Source organism: Cryptotermes secundus, unplaced genomic scaffold (assembly GCF_002891405.2).
Source record: "Cryptotermes secundus unplaced genomic scaffold, Csec_1.0 scaffold824, whole genome shotgun sequence".
NCBI lineage: Eukaryota > Metazoa > Arthropoda > Insecta > Blattodea > Kalotermitidae > Cryptotermes > Cryptotermes secundus.
The window spans coordinates 115,542-130,855 of NW_019727106.1; the positions used below are offsets into that span (position 1 = coordinate 115,542).

Genomic DNA, 15,314 nt, shown 5'->3' on the forward strand with positions numbered 1-15,314 from the left:
CTGGAAAGTTTCGAAATGTGGTGTTGGAGAAGAATGGAGAAGATCAGTTGGACCGATTATGTGAGAAATGAAGAAGTGTTAATTAGAGTCAGTGAGCAGAGGAATATCCTACATGAAATAAGAAAACGGAAGGCTAATTGGATTGGTCATGTTTTACGCAGAAACTGCCTTCTAAAAGAAGCTATCGAAGGAAAGATAGATGGGCGGATAGAAGTGACAAGAAGACGAGGAAGAAGACGTAAGAAGATGCTGGATGACCTTGGGGACAGAAGAGGATACTGTCATTTGAAGGAGAAAGCTCTAGATCGCATTAATTGGAGGAATTGTTTTGAAAGAGACTGTGGACCTGTCGTCTTGACAGATTACTAATGATGATGAACAGATCCGTGATTAGAAGTAATTATAACCGTTTCGCTAATTCACGCATTTTACACTTCACTAGAACACATACTTAAAGTCATCCGGCGGAGATCGTGGAATTTTTATGGGCGGAAAAATTCAGGGAACAAGTCCTCTGGGAGGGCCTTTAAGCCGTGGGTCCCGTGTCGTAGATTTACGGCACGTGAAAGATCCTCATGTCTCTAGGAGACCTCTGAGCAAAATTAGGCAAAAATTTCCCGCCCAAGTAGTTTCCAATGCCTCTGGTAGTTGAGGGAAGTGTCGGATACCTCTGCTATTAGAGGGGCCGAACTCGCTGGCTGAACGGGGCTGATAGCATGCACCAGTATCGGAAGGGTATGGCGACTGCTAGAATATCAAAGGGGTCGTACAATAGATCAACAACTGGTCGTGGTGCATGGGGAACCCATCCCCTCTAATAATGAATTAATGAATGAATGAAAGTCCTCCCAGCCTGCTTTGCCTTCACAGGTTTTGTGGCCAAGTCTTCCAGCGACGGACATTCTCCTACCTGTAGGTTCCCAAACTGTCCTCGGCCTCGGCTACAGCCACTCTCCACTATCGGTCGGTCGGTTAAATTTCTGGTGGTTTCGCCACCATAGGTATTCCTGGCTTCAATCTCCTCGAGAACCACGAACAAGATTCTTATTGTCTTGTAGACATGTACTTTTTCTTAAATGGGGCTAGAATTACGTTACTACTGACAGTTTACCGCCAATCGATTAGTTTGAGGTTCACGACCAGAGAATTTTTTTCAACTGAACCCTTGTGATCACAGTCCTTATATAACAACTTATGAGTGTCCTTGGCATTGTCAAGTGTTCGTTTCACACATAAATAAAGTTATTGAAAATTATTGCTTTGGCGCCATATACAAGCCCTCTCTCAGTCCAGGTTTTGCAAGGCAGATCATACGTCTCAGGCCATAATCAAAGTCACATTGCGAGTGATGATCAGTCAGTCTTCGTGTCGAGCCCAATCTGGAGCTTATGACCAGATATTTATTACTCTTTGACAGTTTCGGTCTTGTTATTGTGGGGCGCCCTCCCGACGAGAGGACTGGTCTGTTTTTGTCAGTCATTGTCTGCAGTATGAGCCGTGTCCCTCGACCCTGTGGGTAAAGGACCCCGTTCTTCTACCCACTTTGACCCGTGAATCCCTATTCTATATGGGTAAGGGGTAGGCTCATAAGAAGCGACTTGCTTGTAGCGTGATGCACTATGTCTCCCTAGGATTGAGTAAGGGATCTCGGGGGAGGAAAACCACAGTCGGTACGATGGGCCAGGCTGGACGGATCCACTAGGCAGGAACTGGTATGGAACATACGGCACAAGTATACATATACACTGTTATGCTGCGGTGACAGGGAGGCGTTGAGGTGTCCCGCTCTGTCACCCGGTTTAGTATGCTGCCACCATCTTGTTATGTCAAGATAAATTCCGGTAAACTTATCGATCGTTGACGTCACTGGTCCTGGCTTTAACTCGCAATTCTCCGAAGCTTCGGGAGGTGCTGGATGGAGTCGGCAGGGAAAACGATAACACTTGAGGGAATGCTAGGTTTAATTAATATCAGCGCATTTCTATCCGAAGTTTGTCGGTTCGCATTATATTTGGTTATGACCCTGTAGTACACACATTAGTTCTATCTCCTGTCACCCTGATGTTGAGTATCCTAGTCCATCTAGTTTTCCTTTCACTCCCTGGGGTTTGCACTTTAATATTATCACACTTAATGTTCATGGCTTATATGAGGTAAGTCTACTTATGTGAGTTGAGGAAAGAGGCGCTCGCCATCACTCTCTCGGCGATGGCCTTCGGCTGAACCCTGTATCAATTAATAATATTAAAAAGTCAACAATTTTTAGATTGATTCCTCTATAGTTTATGTACCCTCTTTTTGCTGACTCGCGGGGTTCCGGGGTGTATTCACCCGCCCATCCTGACGTGATTTTGGGTAGGTGCGGCCGACTCATTGGCTGTTAATCGTAAGTGGTTGGCTCTTTCAGGTCTACCGCCCTCTCCGACTCAGCGTTTTCCTCATGTCATAATTTTTAGGATCTACCTCATATAGCTTCTTCCTCAATGTCAGCGTTATTACGCTGTCGCGCTAACATTCTGATTACTAAGCTATTGACTGTTACACTTCTTTGTAAACCCAAGCTTCCTGGTACGTTTCATCNGTATACAAATGGACTCCGCCTGAAGGACAGTGACTGCTCAGAACATGTGATAGATAATCAATACAGAATTACGCTGTGTCCAACAGCACAGCAACTCAATTAGGCCACGCCTCATGGCATATTGCATAGTCTTCGGTACAACATGTACTCGATCAAGCCTTCATAACAGAAAGAAAGAGAGACAGCTTGAAATACTACAGAACACGCCTGAAGGGCAGTGACTGTTTATCGCAACCTTGGACAACCAAAATTACTCTATGCCACACGGCGTCTATAATCAAACCAAAATGCGCCTTACGGCGTACATTACCTTAGTAAGTCACTTACTTGTATTCTCGGATATACAACTCAAAGATTTACCTCACGATTGATCCACCCTTGACCAAATCGTGAGGGCACTCTTCGCCCTTCGATCAGTGCTGCGGGCCGAAACCAAATTTCCAACACAATCAATTCAACTTTCCGAAACCAAATTTAGACGCAGCGATGTTTCCAGGCGAAGTTCAACGGGAAGAGAGAAAGATTACCTTCACTCGAGCTAAGCAAGAAACCTCTGTCTAAGTCCAGGAGGGAGGAGACAAGGTCAGCTGACCTGACGTTAGTCAAAGACGTTAACTGGAAAGAAAGGAACGGCTCGCATTCTGGCGTTTCGGGTGGGAGGGACTCCAAGGAACTTAACGAAGAAGAACCGTTGCACGGTCCAAGTAATAAGTCATTTTTCATAATGCAAAGAGTGTTCACAATTTACATGTTAAACGTGTTAATGAATCTATGATACGTATATAATGGCTGTCTTGTAGTGCACTCAATTTCATATGACGCTTCATACTACATGTTTCGGCAACATAGTACCATCTTCAGGTTCATTATTTACGCTAAGCTATTACATTGTTTGCCATCTTGTGTCTTTCATAGAATTATTTAGAAAGTACATTATTCGTCAACTAAAATAATTTTTGTATATACTAAAACTTGTTAAGATTATTCATCTATATGTCTAAATTCAAACTCGCATATAGTATGGTTCGTCCACTATGGGAGTCGTTTCTATGTGTACTGTGTCTGTGATGTGTCCTTCCTTTTTGGCTGCGTCCCATAGTGGACGAACCATACTATACGCGAGTTTGAATTTAGACGTATAGATGAATAATCTTAACAAGTTTTAGTATATACAAAAATTATTATAGTTGGCGAATAATGTACTTTCTAAATAAGTTTATGAAAGACAAAACATGGCAAACAATGTAATAGCTTAGCGTAAATAACGAACCTGAAGATGGCACTTTGTTTGCCGAAACATGTAGTAAGAAGCGACATATGAAATTGAGTGCACTACAAGACAACCATTACATACGTATTGTAATGTGTTTCGTTACTGAAGACGCCGTAGAGATGGTTAATTTGTTTATTTAACAGTCTACAAGTAACGGCTACAATTACTTATCACACAGTTGCGGGGTTTCACACTTTATAACCCTAATAGCATTAATCTGTTAACACTGTTGCGGGGCTTCACGATTTATAACCCTATGCGCAAATCAGTTCACTCCTCTGCCTTCAGTAGTCTACACGTTTACAGTAGGGGAGCTAGGTATCACTGTATCACACACTCCCAATTACACAATCACACAAACGTCCGGTTCTTCTTTCCGCGACGGCTGCTATACTCCAACCGTAGTCGGCTGACTGGAGAACTGTTGATAACACACTAGCTCGTAGGCTTGCTCGGAACTATCTTCGGCGATGGCCACGTCATAACTCGGAAATGTCTTCGGCGATGGCCACGGTATAACTGACTGGTAGCTGCTGTGCACTTCCCTTATATATCCGCAGTGGTGCCTGTTGCGTGCCACGTCACAGTAGGAAGCGGATCCGCTTCACCCTGGCGTCACCGCGCGTTGTGCGTTGCATAGCTACCAGGATGCGGGGACTCAGCTAACTTCGACTCCGCTCGGCTCACTTCGGATCCGCTCGTGACGTCACCGCGGGGAGAGTGGCGGGATGATGACTCGCCTATTGCGCGAGCGCTACGTTACCGCCACGTGCCGCTGGGGAGGTAGGGGTCCTCCGTTACGCAACATGTCACAGTATCATGGATGAAAATCAGTGCAACAGGACGCTAAAATACAACATAGTGTTAATGAATGTATATAGAATGTATATATGACCCCTGTCAGTCCAGGCTCAGTACAGCATATTTCTAGTAGCTTCTGCTACAACGGCAGTTTTGTCACTTGAACGGTCGTATGCTTCACCGCCGCCAAGTTTAAGCCTCTTGTACTTTCTGTGTCGGGCTTCGTCTCGTCCAATATTGCAAATATTTCCGTTATCATGGTTTTGTATGACTTCAGTTTGTTGCCTGCATAATTTTGTAAACAGTCATATTCGTACGGGATTTTAAATGCCATGTGCAATCGCGGACCGGTGTACGCCTTAGAAAATTGCCAATGGTGTGGAGAACCTTGTTTTGCAGGCGCTGCAATTTCACTAGATGGCTGTCTGCCGCGAATTCCCAGGCGAGATTATCATAGGTCATTACGGGTCTAATGAGAGCTTTGTGGAGGATGAGCTTAATATTAGCCCTTAATCTCTCACTTTTGATTAGGGAATACAATCTTATAAATGTTCTGAAGGCCTTGGCCTCGACCATTTCTATGTGCAACCTCCATGTAATCCTTCTACCGAAGAATACACCGAGATATTTTACGCTATTTTTCTAGTATATCTTCCACTAAATGTAAGATGAAACACAGGTTGACGACTGCGAGAGAAGTAGATCCCTGAATTTGATTTATTTCATTCTGGTCCGTCCAAGAACAACGCAACCGTAAACATTTTATTGTTGAAATTAAGGGTCACGTGGTCCGACAGCCTCATACATTGCAATGTCGTGCTGTGACGTGCACAAAATTCAAACTGGTTTGCGTTGAACAGGCCTCTTTCTCCAATAAGTTTTTGAAGTAATTTCAAAATCACTTTTCCGAATAATTTTCCTGTCGTGGACAGGAGGCTGATTGGACGTATATTTTGCGGGAGTTTCATGTCTTTACCGGGTTTAGGTAAAGTTATAATTTTTGCTTCCTTCCAAGTATTTGGAAAATGAGAGAGCCGAAAACAATGATTAAATAAATGAGATAGGTTAATCAATGGCCGCCTTGGAATGTGCCTGAGGCATTTATTTAAGATGCCGTCAATTTTACAGGCCTTTTTTAATTCAAGAAAATTTATTAATTTCTGTACGTAACATGGTCTGATCCTTTGAGGGGGTTTGTCGTCTACAGTTTCGAGCTGAGCTTGAACTCTAGCCTCCACCCGCCGTCCATGGTTATCGTCGCACAGGCATGTGGCGTGAACTGAATTTCCAAACAGTCGGCAATTCAGTTGGCTTTTTCGGAAGAGCGAAATTTAAGGCCAGAAGAACCATTAATAGCAGTTGGTACCCTTGGTCCGTCTCTCGCAATGGACCATATACCCTAAAGTATGACTTCAGCACTACCTATCTTTGTTTCCCACCGTTCAAGTGCCTTTTCACGGGTCATTCGTCTAATTGATTATGTGACCCAGTTGACTTCCGTTTTACACACTGGATCCCTGGTTTCACAATTTTCGTAGCCTCTGTTTATGTATAACAAATGATCTGGACCAGGTAGGTCGTTTATGTCCGAAAGTATACTTGTCGACAACCTACATGCCGAAGCAATAGAGGCTGCAAAGTAGCGAGCCGCTTTATCGGCTTCTATCCTCGATTTAATTTCTATTTTAAATTATATTGTAGCGTGACACGCAAAACAGGCTACACGTGTGCGTGTCACGCTGCAATATTAACTCAGGGGCGAGGCTTTAAAACCGTTCCCAATCTGTGAATTTTTCAATAGGTTCCCATAGATTCCTAATCTTAACGTGATCCAGTATGTGGAATACTATTGGTAGGTGATCTGAATTCAAAACATCAGAGATGATGACATTTGACACTCTGATATTTTTGTGGACCACAATGTCGAGCACGTCACCATTTCCAGCAGGGGAATAATGAGAGGGGCACTGTGATGCGGAAAGTTCGAATTCACTCATATAAAACACATCCATGAGTTTCTTACCTGAGGGGTTTTAAAGTCTGCTATTCCAAAGGGTGTTTAGCACTCAAATCACCTGCCAAATCTGTGTTTTCTATGTGGTTCGTGCTGAGGCGTTATAAATAATGATCAGTTGGTAGTACGGCTGTAGGCAACAAGCAGAAGTCATACAAACCATGATAACGAAAGTGTTCGTAATATTTGGCAAGGCGAAACCCGAAACAGAAAGTATAAGGGGCATAAACTTAGCGGCGTTCAGACATACTACCGTTCATGTGAATATACTGTCGTTGTGGCGGAAGCTACTAAAGATAGGGCATAACATCCTGTATTGAGCCTGGACTGACAGGAACCTTGTATATATTGTATATAAGAAAAAACTTCGTGGTTTTAGTAACCAAGAGAACTACACCGACCAAGCGACCGCCGCTTGTCGGCGAAGTTAGTGGAAACTTTACTGGGCCTCGCCATAGCTCAAGCGATTAGTTTCTGGCTTCCTACCGTGGCGGCCCGTGTTCGATGCCGGGTCTGGTCAGGTGGGATTTGAGGTGGGCAAACTGGCGCTGGGGTAGGTTTTCTCCAAGTACTTCGGTTTCCCCTGCCAATCTTCATTCCGCCAATTGCTTCACAATCACACTCACCTATCATCTGGGGCTGGTACAATAGGCCAGAAATGGCCGCAGTATAAAGTGGACTCAGTCTTACCCCAACTAATAATATTAATGAGTGGAAACTTTAGCGGATAGAGGGTGTCGCGTGGTCAGCGCAACGAATTCCTACGGCCTCCATTTCCTTGAAACGGCTCCTCAATATATATATATATATATGTTGTATACAGCATTAGTTATTAGCAGGTTACTTGTAAATAATTATACACACTGACAAATCTGCAGTCTATCACTGAAAATTGACAGACCAGACCTATCGTCAGAGAGGGCGCCCCACATGGACAGAAGATAAACTTTCAAACAAAAAGAAATGCCTGGGGCTCGACACCAAGACAGACAGACTGCCAGTCGCAATGGGATTTCCACTTAGGCTTTGAAAGCCCAACTACACCAAATAAGTGTTTCGGTGGAAGGCGAAGTTTCTACGCCAAGAGAAATGCGAGCTGGGGTGCCTCAAGTTTCTGCCCTGTCCCCTAATTTCTACATTTTTTTAACATGTAAGATGTAAATTGTTCTGTAAAGTGGATGGCCAGATGGTTCCTAGGCAACGACTTGTAGTCAAACTTCAGTCGCGTAAACGCACTCAACAGTAGTAGTCATAGGAAGTTCGTAGAAAACCTGTGAAGATTTAAAGTGTGATAGAGGACTTTATTTATGTATAATATTGGGAATGTGTAACAGTGGATTATAAAAGAACTCCGTGGCTTTAGTCCGCAAGAGAACTATACCGACCGAGCGACCGTCGCCTGTTGTCGAAGTTACTGTCATTATGAAGTGTTTAAATCGGCGATAGCGCTATTCTTAAACGTAATTAAAAGAGGTTGTAACCAATGTGCTATTAAATGCAATCATCCAACTAGAACCCGTCGTTCTCATTACGTGTACCACCCTAGACGTGACAGTAAATAGTCTCAACAGACGTCTTACTACTGACTCTGGCAAACGACAACTCCTCCTCTCATCAGAGAGAGCGCCCCATATCAAGAAGCCAGCAAATGTCTGATATCAATAAAGATCTGGTTTTCAGTAAAAGATGGATGCTTTATTACAAGCAGACTAGACGACTGACCGTCAATCATAACAAAATTCTGACTTCGACTTTGAACGCATATAGAAGGGACATACGCTAAACTAGTGAGAACATACATACGAAAGGGGCATGTAAGTACTTAGCAAAATAACGTATAGGCATATAAAAATAGCAAATTCATACAACTGTGATACATTTCCGCATTGACAATAAACATTATACATTTACTTACTTACTTACTTAAGAATGGAGCTCAGCCCTTCTGGAGGAGCCGCCAATTCTGCAGCTACTCAAGAATTTACCAGCATTTTATGGAAGCCGAAGGTTCATTACCGTGTTCACAAGAACCCTCCACTGGTCCCTATCCTCATCCAGATCTATCCAATCCATACTGTCTCATCCCATCTCTCTGAGATCCATTATAATATTATCCACCCACCTACGCCTTGGTCTTCCCTGTGAATCGCACCCTTCCCCTTCTCTCTCAAATGCTACTAATTACGAGAACCGTGAAGAGGAAAGAAGCAGCCCATTGTCGCTGGTTCTATTGCTGCTTTCGCACGCTCCCCGAGATAGACGTGGGGTATCCAAGCTGTGTGAAGGAGCTACAGTCATATGTTGGCCTCGGATAATAAAGAAAATTTAATAAATAAATAAAGTACAGACATAACAAAGAAACACATAATCCTGGCAGAACACGGGGTACAACAAACCAATACACGATTGCTAAGCAATCTCTCCTCGCCAGAACTTGCGACGCAAAATAAACCAACTTGCCCCAGTTTGCAACTTCCCTTGGGCTTCCCTAACAAACACAAATAATACAGATGCAGGTAAATACAAAATGGAAACACGCATCGCAACCGTCCTACCCAAAGGCTTGCGATGCGGGCAGCGTTACTTTATCAGCCAGCCAGATACCAAACCAAATTTTGAGTAACGCAGCCCAAAAGGAATTTGCAACAATCCCTGATAGCCAGCAAACGTCTTCTCCGGTCGACGTCGTACTAAAGACCAGGGGGATTCAACTCAATGCTATTGGCGGGCAACATAACCGCCGTGACGTCATGAAGCATCATTGCTGCCACGGTGCCCTGAGGCAGCTCTTTTGAAATAAAAAATGCCTGCAGCCAGTGCCGAGGGCTCGGTCTGTAAGAACCTATTCTATCATACCACCTGCCCTGTCGGTAAGAAAGTATGCTATTATACCACCAGCACTTTCTACTGCTCCCTCCCTAAAAATCACTGGTTCTGACGTATAGCTAGAACTAATAATTGATGTAAATGAAATGCTAATATTTTACAGGCACCTGTGGGAAACTTTCTCCGGATAAATAATGTTGCAACCTGATATCTTGTACTGCAGAGGTCCTTACTCCGTTGTGTTTCCTGTTTTCGAACTGAGTTCAATATCTCTTCGCTCAAAACCATGTGGAAGGAATGAGTTAAATGATAGTAAACTCAGTTCAAAAACAGAAAACACACAATGGAGTAAGAACCTCTGCAGTAAAAAATATCAGGTTGCAACATTATTTATCGGGAGAAAGTTTCTCACCAGTGCCTGTAAAATAAGAACATTTCATTTACATCAATTCAACATCCCCTTACTGAAATTCAATGGATATTTGAACTATAACATATATAGAATACTTGTGTTTAGGAAAGCTGATGGTGGGTAAACTTGAAAGAAAATTCTGTTTCCATCAGAGATACTTATATTCAACTTCATAACTTTGCTTACAACTTATAATTGAAAGCTACACAAAACATAGCCTTTCAGTTATATATATCATGTATAGGAAGTAATAATACCGAGGTTTCTATTTGTTATTAATTTCAGTAGTATAATGAAACTCGAGAATCTGATACACATTCTTGTTAACAAGATTAAGATTGCATTTAATAATATACGAAAAGCAATAAAATAATTGCAGAACTGTTACAAACCTTTTTTTTAATTTGTTTCATTCTGGTCCTACAAAACTATAATTTTGTTTGTGGTTCTTTATGGGTGTGAAACTTGGTCTCTGACATTAAGGGAGTAACACAGACTGAGGGTGTTTGAGAACAGGGTGTTGAGGAGAATATTTGGACCAAAGAGAAATGAAGTGATAGGAGGTTGGAGAAAACTGCATTATGAGTAGCTTCATAACTTGTACTCTTCTCCAAGTATAATTATAATGATAAATTCAAGGAGGATGAGGTGGTCAGGTCATGTAGCACGAATGGGGAGACGAGGAATGCGTATAGTATATTGGTAGGAAAGCCAGAAGGGAAGACCAAGGCGTAGGTGGGTGGACAATATTAGAATAGATCTTAGAGAGATAGGATGGGATGGTATGGATTGGATAGATCTGGCTCAGGATAGGGACCACTGGAGGGCTCTTGTGAACACGGTGATGAATCTTCGGGTTCCATAAAATGCTGAGAAATTCTTGAGTAGCTGCAGAATNCCTCATACATTGCAATGTCGTGCTGTGACGTGCACAAAATTCAAACTGGTTTGCGTTGAACAGGCCTCTTTCTCCAATAAGTTTTTGAAGTAATTTCAAAATCACTTTTCCGAATAATTTTCCTGTCGTGGACAGGAGGCTGATTGGACGTATATTTTGCGGGAGTTTCATGTCTTTACCGGGTTTAGGTAAAGTTATAATTTTTGCTTCCTTCCAAGTATTTGGAAAATGAGAGAGCCGAAAACAATGATTAAATAAATGAGATAGGTTAATCAATGGCCGCCTTGGAATGTGCCTGAGGCATTTATTTAAGATGCCGTCAATTTTACAGGCCTTTTTTAATTCAAGAAAATTTATTAATTTCTGTACGTAACATGGTCTGATCCTTTGAGGGGGTTTGTCGTCTACAGTTTCGAGCTGAGCTTGAACTCTAGCCTCCACCCGCCGTCCATGGTTATCGTCGCACAGGCATGTGGCGTGAACTGAATTTCCAAACAGTCGGCAATTCAGTTGGCTTTTTCGGAAGAGCGAAATTTAAGGCCAGAAGAACCATTAATAGCAGTTGGTACCCTTGGTCCGTCTCTCGCAATGGACCATATACCCTAAAGTATGACTTCAGCACTACCTATCTTTGTTTCCCACCGTTCAAGTGCCTTTTCACGGGTCATTCGTCTAATTGATTATGTGACCCAGTTGACTTCCGTTTTACACACTGGATCCCTGGTTTCACAATTTTCGTAGCCTCTGTTTATGTATAACAAATGATCTGGACCAGGTAGGTCGTTTATGTCCGAAAGTATACTTGTCGACAACCTACATGCCGAAGCAATAGAGGCTGCAAAGTAGCGAGCCGCTTTATCGGCTTCTATCCTCGATTTAATTTCTATTTTAAATTATATTGTAGCGTGACACGCAAAACAGGCTACACGTGTGCGTGTCACGCTGCAATATTAACTCAGGGGCGAGGCTTTAAAACCGTTCCCAATCTGTGAATTTTTCAATAGGTTCCCATAGATTCCTAATCTTAACGTGATCCAGTATGTGGAATACTATTGGTAGGTGATCTGAATTCAAAACATCAGAGATGATATTTGACACTCTGATATTTTTGTGGACCACAATGTCGAGCACGTCACCATTTCCAGCAGGGGAATAATGAGAGGGGCACTGTGATGCGGAAAGTTCGAATTCACTCATATAAAACACATCCATGAGTTTCTTACCTGAGGGGTTTTAAAGTCTGCTATTCCAAAGGGTGTTTAGCACTCAAATCACCTGCCAAATCTGTGTTTTCTATGTGGTTCGTGCTGAGGCGTTATAAATAATGATCAGTTGGTAGTACGGCTGTAGGCAACAAGCAGAAGTCATACAAACCATGATAACGAAAGTGTTCGTAATATTTGGCAAGGCGAAACCCGAAACAGAAAGTATAAGGGGCATAAACTTAGCGGCGTTCAGACATACTACCGTTCATGTGAATATACTGTCGTTGTGGCGGAAGCTACTAAAGATAGGGCATAACATCCTGTATTGAGCCTGGACTGACAGGAACCTTGTATATATTGTATATAAGAAAAAACTTCGTGGTTTTAGTAACCAAGAGAACTACACCGACCAAGCGACCGCCGCTTGTCGGCGAAGTTAGTGGAAACTTTACTGGGCCTCGCCATAGCTCAAGCGATTAGTTTCTGGCTTCCTACCGTGGCGGCCCGTGTTCGATGCCGGGTCTGGTCAGGTGGGATTTGAGGTGGGCAAACTGGCGCTGGGGTAGGTTTTCTCCAAGTACTTCGGTTTCCCCTGCCAATCTTCATTCCGCCAATTGCTTCACAATCACACTCACCTATCATCTGGGGCTGGTACAATAGGCCAGAAATGGCCGCAGTATAAAGTGGACTCAGTCTTACCCCAACTAATAATATTAATGAGTGGAAACTTTAGCGGATAGAGGGTGTCGCGTGGTCAGCGCAACGAATTCCTACGGCCTCCATTTCCTTGAAACGGCTCCTCAATATATATATATATATATGTTGTATACAGCATTAGTTATTAGCAGGTTACTTGTAAATAATTATACACACTGACAAATCTGCAGTCTATCACTGAAAATTGACAGACCAGACCTATCGTCAGAGAGGGCGCCCCACATGGACAGAAGATAAACTTTCAAACAAAAAGAAATGCCTGGGGCTCGACACCAAGACAGACAGACTGCCAGTCGCAATGGGATTTCCACTTAGGCTTTGAAAGCCCAACTACACCAAATAAGTGTTTCGGTGGAAGGCGAAGTTTCTACGCCAAGAGAAATGCGAGCTGGGGTGCCTCAAGTTTCTGCCCTGTCCCCTAATTTCTACATTTTTTTAACATGTAAGATGTAAATTGTTCTGTAAAGTGGATGGCCAGATGGTTCCTAGGCAACGACTTGTAGTCAAACTTCAGTCGCGTAAACGCACTCAACAGTAGTAGTCATAGGAAGTTCGTAGAAAACCTGTGAAGATTTAAAGTGTGATAGAGGACTTTATTTATGTATAATATTGGGAATGTGTAACAGTGGATTATAAAAGAACTCCGTGGCTTTAGTCCGCAAGAGAACTATACCGACCGAGCGACCGTCGCCTGTTGTCGAAGTTACTGTCATTATGAAGTGTTTAAATCGGCGATAGCGCTATTCTTAAACGTAATTAAAAGAGGTTGTAACCAATGTGCTATTAAATGCAATCATCCAACTAGAACCCGTCGTTCTCATTACGTGTACCACCCTAGACGTGACAGTAAATAGTCTCAACAGACGTCTTACTACTGACTCTGGCAAACGACAACTCCTCCTCTCATCAGAGAGAGCGCCCCATATCAAGAAGCCAGCAAATGTCTGATATCAATAAAGATCTGGTTTTCAGTAAAAGATGGATGCTTTATTACAAGCAGACTAGACGACTGACCGTCAATCATAACAAAATTCTGACTTCGACTTTGAACGCATATAGAAGGGACATACGCTAAACTAGTGAGAACATACATACGAAAGGGGCATGTAAGTACTTAGCAAAATAACGTATAGGCATATAAAAATAGCAAATTCATACAACTGTGATACATTTCCGCATTGACAATAAACATTATACATTTACTTACTTACTTACTTAAGAATGGAGCTCAGCCCTTCTGGAGGAGCCGCCAATTCTGCAGCTACTCAAGAATTTACCAGCATTTTATGGAAGCCGAAGGTTCATTACCGTGTTCACAAGAACCCTCCACTGGTCCCTATCCTCATCCAGATCTATCCAATCCATACTGTCTCATCCCATCTCTCTGAGATCCATTATAATATTATCCACCCACCTACGCCTTGGTCTTCCCTGTGAATCGCACCCTTCCCCTTCTCTCTCAAATGCTACTAATTACGAGAACCGTGAAGAGGAAAGAAGCAGCCCATTGTCGCTGGTTCTATTGCTGCTTTCGCACGCTCCCCGAGATAGACGTGGGGTATCCAAGCTGTGTGAAGGAGCTACAGTCATATGTTGGCCTCGGATAATAAAGAAAATTTAATAAATAAATAAAGTACAGACATAACAAAGAAACACATAATCCTGGCAGAACACGGGGTACAACAAACCAATACACGATTGCTAAGCAATCTCTCCTCGCCAGAACTTGCGACGCAAAATAAACCAACTTGCCCCAGTTTGCAACTTCCCTTGGGCTTCCCTAACAAACACAAATAATACAGATGCAGGTAAATACAAAATGGAAACACGCATCGCAACCGTCCTACCCAAAGGCTTGCGATGCGGGCAGCGTTACTTTATCAGCCAGCCAGATACCAAACCAAATTTTGAGTAACGCAGCCCAAAAGGAATTTGCAACAATCCCTGATAGCCAGCAAACGTCTTCTCCGGTCGACGTCGTACTAAAGACCAGGGGGATTCAACTCAATGCTATTGGCGGGCAACATAACCGCCGTGACGTCATGAAGCATCATTGCTGCCACGGTGCCCTGAGGCAGCTCTTTTGAAATAAAAAATGCCTGCAGCCAGTGCCGAGGGCTCGGTCTGTAAGAACCTATTCTATCATACCACCTGCCCTGTCGGTAAGAAAGTATGCTATTATACCACCAGCACTTTCTACTGCTCCCTCCCTAAAAATCACTGGTTCTGACGTATAGCTAGAACTAATAATTGATGTAAATGAAATGCTAATATTTTACAGGCACCTGTGGGAAACTTTCTCCGGATAAATAATGTTGCAACCTGATATCTTGTACTGCAGAGGTCCTTACTCCGTTGTGTTTCCTGTTTTCGAACTGAGTTCAATATCTCTTCGCTCAAAACCATGTGGAAGGAATGAGTTAAATGATAGTAAACTCAGTTCAAAAACAGAAAACACACAATGGAGTAAGAACCTCTGCAGTAAAAAATATCAGGTTGCAACATTATTTATCGGGAGAAAGTTTCTCACCAGTGCCTGTAAAATAAGAACATTTCATTTACATCAATTCAACACCCCCTTACTGAA

At 42.9% G+C, this 15,314-nt stretch overlaps 1 long non-coding RNA gene across 1 annotated transcript in view; it reads right to left on the reverse strand.

Moving 5' to 3' along the window:
* Window positions 1–3,074, reverse strand: part of LOC117282308 — a 19,350-nt gene extending 16,276 nt beyond the window's left edge. Inside the window, exon 1 of the long non-coding RNA XR_004513027.1 lies at window positions 2,909–3,074. This is a non-coding gene — a long non-coding RNA (uncharacterized LOC117282308). The remainder of the gene's footprint in view (window positions 1–2,908) is intronic.
* Between the last annotated feature and the right edge of the window lie 12,240 nt (window positions 3,075–15,314).